Source organism: Equus przewalskii, chromosome 8 (genome assembly GCF_037783145.1).
Source record: "Equus przewalskii isolate Varuska chromosome 8, EquPr2, whole genome shotgun sequence".
NCBI lineage: Eukaryota > Metazoa > Chordata > Mammalia > Perissodactyla > Equidae > Equus > Equus przewalskii.
Genome location: NC_091838.1, coordinates 60,256,617 through 60,262,777, shown reverse-complemented (window position 1 = coordinate 60,262,777; position 6,161 = coordinate 60,256,617). Strand labels below are relative to the sequence as shown.

Sequence of the window (6,161 nt, the reverse complement as noted above, 5' to 3'; positions counted from 1 at the left end):
GGTACATGGGTCCCTTGAATCTACAGGATCCAAGCCATTAGAAAGAAAGAAAAGAACAAAAAGAAAGAAAGGAAAGATCATTATTTTAATTAAATGCCCTGAAGAAGTGTGATGGAAGTATTGGGAAGGAAGAATAAAAAGAGGCAAAGAGACAATCATTATTTTTACTTGTGTGTAACTTTTTTCCATGAGGAAATAAGATGTAGACCCCAATTTGAAAATAATCAATTGACTGTTAATATAGGTTCAGTAAGAACAAACAAAATGGGGCAGCTATCTTGAAACTTCCATGCTATTATAGCTATATATTACTATTTTGAATGAAATTAATTTAAATTTTCTTTTATCTTAAACTGAGGACCATATAGGTCATATTTATAAACCAATTATTCAGTAAATGTTTCTAAGTATACATTTCAAATGCACTTTGAAGTGACAAATTTGGGGAAAAAATGGAAAAATCATCTGTGCAGACATTTTTCTTCATTGACTTAAAACAAAACAAATATTTTGCAATAGACTCAGTACATTCTTTACTGAGATCTTTAAAGACAATTGTTTAAAGGAATTTTCACCTTTTATGACAATGAAAACATCACTGACGTTGTAAATAATGGGAAATTCACGTCTTAAACTAGAAATACTAGTGCTGTGAACAAATTCATATTGATGTGTGTCCAAACTACTGTTTCCCTTTAGATGTCCTAGCAAGTTATTGTAATAAGTATATAACAAACATCTAACACATTTCTCTCTTTCCACTCTGACTCCTTTCCCAGTCATCATCTAATCAGCTGGTAAAATCATTATTCTAAAATTCAAGGATCTCTGTTTTCTTTTCTAGCTTAAAATACTTCCATGATGCACATTGTCTACTGGATCAATGCCACTTACCTCAGCATGTCAGCATGGTGCACGAGGCTCTTCGTGATCCAGGCTTTATTATCCCTCCATTTTTATCTTTGGCTATGCACAGTCAGCTTCCATGTGCACTACATCTCCAGCAAAAGGAAAAGACTTGATATTTCTCAAATCCTCGCATGAGCCTTGCTGTATCTTATTTTCATGTATAATTATCCGCACAAGAAATGCTCTTCACTAACTCATTCTGGAAAACTTCTATTCATTCTTTAAAACTCAGCTTAGGTTCTCTTTCTCTGAGTAACCTGCCAGTATCCTTGCCTATTCCACCCAGGCAGCTATGTAATACTTTTCTGGGTTCTAATGGCACTCTCTGGGGACAACTCTGTTATAGCCCTTGGCTTATCAGTGATTCAAAGGCTTTTATGCAGGTTTGTTGCTCCCTGAGTGCAGATGCTTTTCCTCCTTTCCCTTGTTCCCAGAATCTAGCTCAGGGTTTAATTAGGTAATAGTTGCCTATTCAAAATAAACGTTCAGTGAATACTGAATATAATCAGTTCTTCTGATCCGATGCTGGCTTTGGGAAATTAAACAGGATAGTAGAGAAGCCATTCACCTGAGGTCATGAGCATTGTATTATCTTTATTCACTAGTGGGTCTCAAATTTTACCCTGCTACTGAATCTCTTTATTAAAACATAGATTGCTTGGCCTCCTTCCAGGGTTTCAGATTCAATAGATCCAGGTTGGAGTCAGAAAGTTTGCATTTCTAACCAGCATCCAGTTGTTTCTGTTCCTGCTGCTCAAGGACCTGAATTTAAGAACTACTGCTCTATATCTACACAAAGACCAAGGTGTTGAAATATGTGTATTTAATAAATGCTCATCCAACTGCTAATGTTTTAGTTATAAAGAAAACTTAGTGCAGAATATGATTTTTTCTGTTCTTTTCTAAATCAAGAGAAATGGGAACAAATAAATATATTTTATTTCAGTTTATTCAGTAAAGAAAATCAATATTCTGAGTTTTCCATCATAGTCATACATCTCCCCCATTATTTTCCAATATGTTTAACAAGATATATTTTTTAAAAATTCTGGCAATGCTAGTTTTCCTTTAAAACAGTGTAATTTAAATTTTTGGGGCTGGTGAGAGATTATCATAACCATCTATGTTCCCATGAATGTAATTAACCCACTTCCCAGAAAATTTTAAATACATAGTAAGGTTGTCATGTTATTTTAGGTGGTCCCTGGACTCTCTTGAATTTCATAGGGAGACCCAAATTAAGAATTCTTATTTTTCAACTTATCATAAGTTGGGGAAAGAGATTGTAGAGTTAAAATGGAAGCAGTCTTTAAAAAAAAATCAACTACGAGAAAGCTACTAAAGCTAATAAACAAATTCAGCAAAGTTGTAGGGTACAAGATAAACAAAACTCACAAGACTTAAATAAATGGAAAGACATTTCACGTTTTTGGGTAGGAATATTTAACATTGTTAAGTGTAAGTCATGCTCAAAGCAATCTACAGATTCAATGTAATGCCTATCAAAATTTGAACAACTTTTTTTGAAGAAATGGAAAAGCAATTCTCACATTCATACGAAACTGCAAGAGGTCCCAGGTAGACAAAACAATTTTGGAAAACAAGAACAAAGATGGAGAATTCAGACTTCCCACTTTCAAAACTTACAAAAATTCTGCAGTAGTCAAAACAGTGTGGTACAAGCAAATGGATAGATGTATAGATCAATGGAATAGAATTGAGAGAACAGAATTAAAAATGTATAGCTGTGGCCAACTGATCTTTGACTAGGGTGCCAAGTCTACTCAATGGGAAAAGAATAGTCTCTTCAACAAATGGTGCCAGAACAATTGTATTTCTACATGCAAAAGAATTTTGTTGGATGCCTACCTTATATCATATACAAAAATTAACTAAAAATAGATCGACAATGTAAATTTAAGTGCTAAAACAATAAAACTCTTTAAAGAAAACATAGGGGTGAATCCTCATGACCTTGAGATTGGTGATGGATTTTTAAACATGATACTGAAAGCACAAGAAACAAAAGGGAAAAAAAAAAGATAAATTGAAGTCCGTCAAAATTTAAACCTTTTGTGTATTAAAAGACATTATCAAGGAATTGAAAAGACAACCTAGAGAATAAGGGAAAGTATTAGCAAATCATACATCTGATAAGTATTTAAAATTCAATATGTATAAAGAACTCTTAAAACTTAAGGACAAAAAAGCAAACAATGGGCAAAGGACTTGAATAGAATCTAAAGATATACAAATGGCCTGTAAGAACATGAAAAGATGTTCAGCGTCATTAGTCACTAGGGAAATGCAAACCAAAACAACGATAAGATATCATTTCTCATTAGGATGTATATAATAAAAGAAAAAAATGAAAATAGCAAGTGTTTGTGAGGATGTGGAGACTGGAACCCTAGTACATTGCTGGTGGGAATGTGAAATGATGAGAAGGTGAAATGGGAAAACAGTTTGGCTGTTTCTGAAAAAGCTAAAAATAGAGTTGCCATATGACCCAGACATTCTGCTCCCAGGTTTATACCCTGTAAGATTGAAAACAGGGATCCAAACAGATATTTGATGCCAATGTTCATTGCAGCACTATACACAATAGCCAAAAGGTGGGAACACCCCACGTGTCCATCAACAGATGAATAGATAAACAAAATGCGGTATGTACCTGGAATGGAATATTAAGTTTTGAAAAGGAATGAAATTCTGATGCATGCTACAACATAGATGAACTTTGAAAATATTGTGTTAAGTGAAATAAAAAGACAAATATTGTATGATTCCAGTTAATGAGATATCTAGAATAGGCAAATTCATTGAGATAGAAAGTACATTAAAGGTTACCAAGGATTTCCTGGTGGGCAGGAAGGGCGGGTGAAGGAATGGCCACCAGTGCTGCCCAGGCCCAGGGCCATGGAGAGGCCGTGGAAGGTCCTGAGCAGCCAGGATGACAAGGAGCAGAACCTAACTGCAAAGGGCCTGGATGACTTGTCCCTTAGTTTCAACACTAGATTGAATTGATTTGTCATATGCTTTGTATGTGGCATTTCTGTTCTATCCTTGGAACTGGATTGCTGTGGTTTCTGGTGGCATAAAACTTTTTACACTCTTTTATATCCGGGGAAATATTGCTGTATGAGCTTTTTAATGGGCCCCATGAGGCAACGGAAGGAAATGTTTGAAACAAGATTATCTTGCAATAATTATTATCCTTTTTTGCTTCATATTTACCATTTGTGCTTCTCTTTGGGGACATAAGAAGGGACTGGCCTTATTGTTGAGCATATTGCAGTTCTTGTGAATGACCTGGTATAGTCTATGGTGGGTCCCATATCCTAGAGATGCAGTAATTAAATGCTATTCTGTCCTATGTTGAAAATCAGAAACTCATTGAAAAGGGCATTTGAAAGTTCTTGCAGTGGTTTTGGTGAAGTATGCTTTTCCTGATACAATAAATACTCCAAAAACAAGTGCAGTGACACTTTAAGACCATTTGTATTCTGGTACGAACTACATGCTTGATTGAACTGTTAAATGCTTGTAACTTTAAATTCATTATGTGTCATTAATATGCCCTTCCCAAGATAAGGAGATTTTAATCATTGCCAATTGTACATTATTTTTAGCCACTTTTTTTTCAGTCTTTTCAAAACAGCTTTGAGATGTGAATATTTAGGGATAAATCTGTGCTGCAAGACATATTCAGCTTTATTGGCTCTTTTAAAATGTTTACATTTTTAAAACATCTTTAAATGTGAAAGTTTTAACTTTAAGCTAGAGATTGCTTATTATGTGTAATAAAAAGAAGACATAAATCTTTACAATTTTTAAATAAACCCACACTTTGAAATAAAAATGTTTATGAGGAGACGATGGAAGGGATAAATGGGGAGTTATTATTTAATGTTTACAAAGTTTCTGTTTAAGATGATGAAAAAGGTTTTAAATTAGGTAGTGGTGATAGTTGCATAGTATTGTAAGTGCAATTAACTCTACTGAATTGTACACTTAAAATGGTTACTAGTGCGAAAAACATCAACATAAGCAGATACGGAGAAATAAACAAAGGTACTTTAAACTCCAAAGGTAGGAAGCACTAACAATTACATAGTTTTTCCATACCCAAGTCTCTTCTAGGTGTTTTTGTGTATAACTCCCTGAATCCTCACATCAGTGTTATTATTTTCCTCATCTCATTAATAAGAAAATGAGGCATAGAAAGTTTAAATAGTTTGTGAGCATCACGTAACTAATAGACGAGAGAGCCAAGATCTGAATCCAGGCAATATGTTTCTAAAACCCATGCTTTTAACCATGTTGCGTTTTAACCATATATTACTTCCTCTGCCCATTATTCAGTTAAATGCTGAATGGGGAGAATGAACCTAGACCAGTGGGAAATAGGAAGCTAGGAGAAGTCAGTCTATTTTTCTGATCACTCTGGTTTCGTAAGACAATAAACTTTACAAATCTAACTCCAAATTGACAAATTTTATACACTTTTGTTGTGCCTGCTACCTTCCCAAGTGACTTTTGAGTGAGTGGTGGGATATGATGACTATTTTCTTATCTGATAGGGTATTTGAATACCTGCCATGTACATTTTTTTAGCAATTGATAATCAATTTATTAAAATAGATGATTTTTTTCAGTTTTATTGAGGTATAATTGACAAATGAAATTGTAATATATTTAAAGAGTACATGTGATGATTTGATACATGTACATGTTGTGAAAGAACTTCCCTTATCGAGTCAATTAACACATCCATCACTCCACGTATTTATCCCCCACACCATTCTTTTGGTGAGAACACTTAAGTTCTACTCTCTTAGCACATTTCAGTCACACAATACAGTGTTAACTACAGTCACCTTGTTACGCATTAGATCCTCAGAACTCATTCATCTTATAACTGAAAGTTTGTGCCCTTTTATTAAAACTGTGTGCCTTGTTTCTCCCCCTCCTCAGTCCCCGGAAACCACTTTTCTACTCTCTGTTTCTGTTGAGCTAAATTTTTTTTTTTTTTTTTTTTAGATTCAACATGTAAGTGATACCATGCAGTATTTGTCTTTGTCTGGCTTGTTTCACTTAACATAATCCCCTCCAGGTTCATCCATGTGGTTGCAAATGGCAGGATTTTCTTCTTTTTATTTAAGGCTAAATAATATTCTATTGTATATATATATCACATTTTCTCGATCTATTCTTTCACTGACAGACACTTAGGTTTTTTCTGCATCTTG

The 6,161-nt window shown here is 34.2% G+C and overlaps 1 pseudogene; it reads left to right on the top strand.

Moving 5' to 3' along the window:
• The first annotated feature begins 3,777 nt into the window (after positions 1–3,777).
• Positions 3,778–4,291, top strand: LOC139085145 (vesicle transport protein SFT2A pseudogene; annotated as a pseudogene).
• Positions 4,292–6,161: the final 1,870 nt, after the last annotated feature.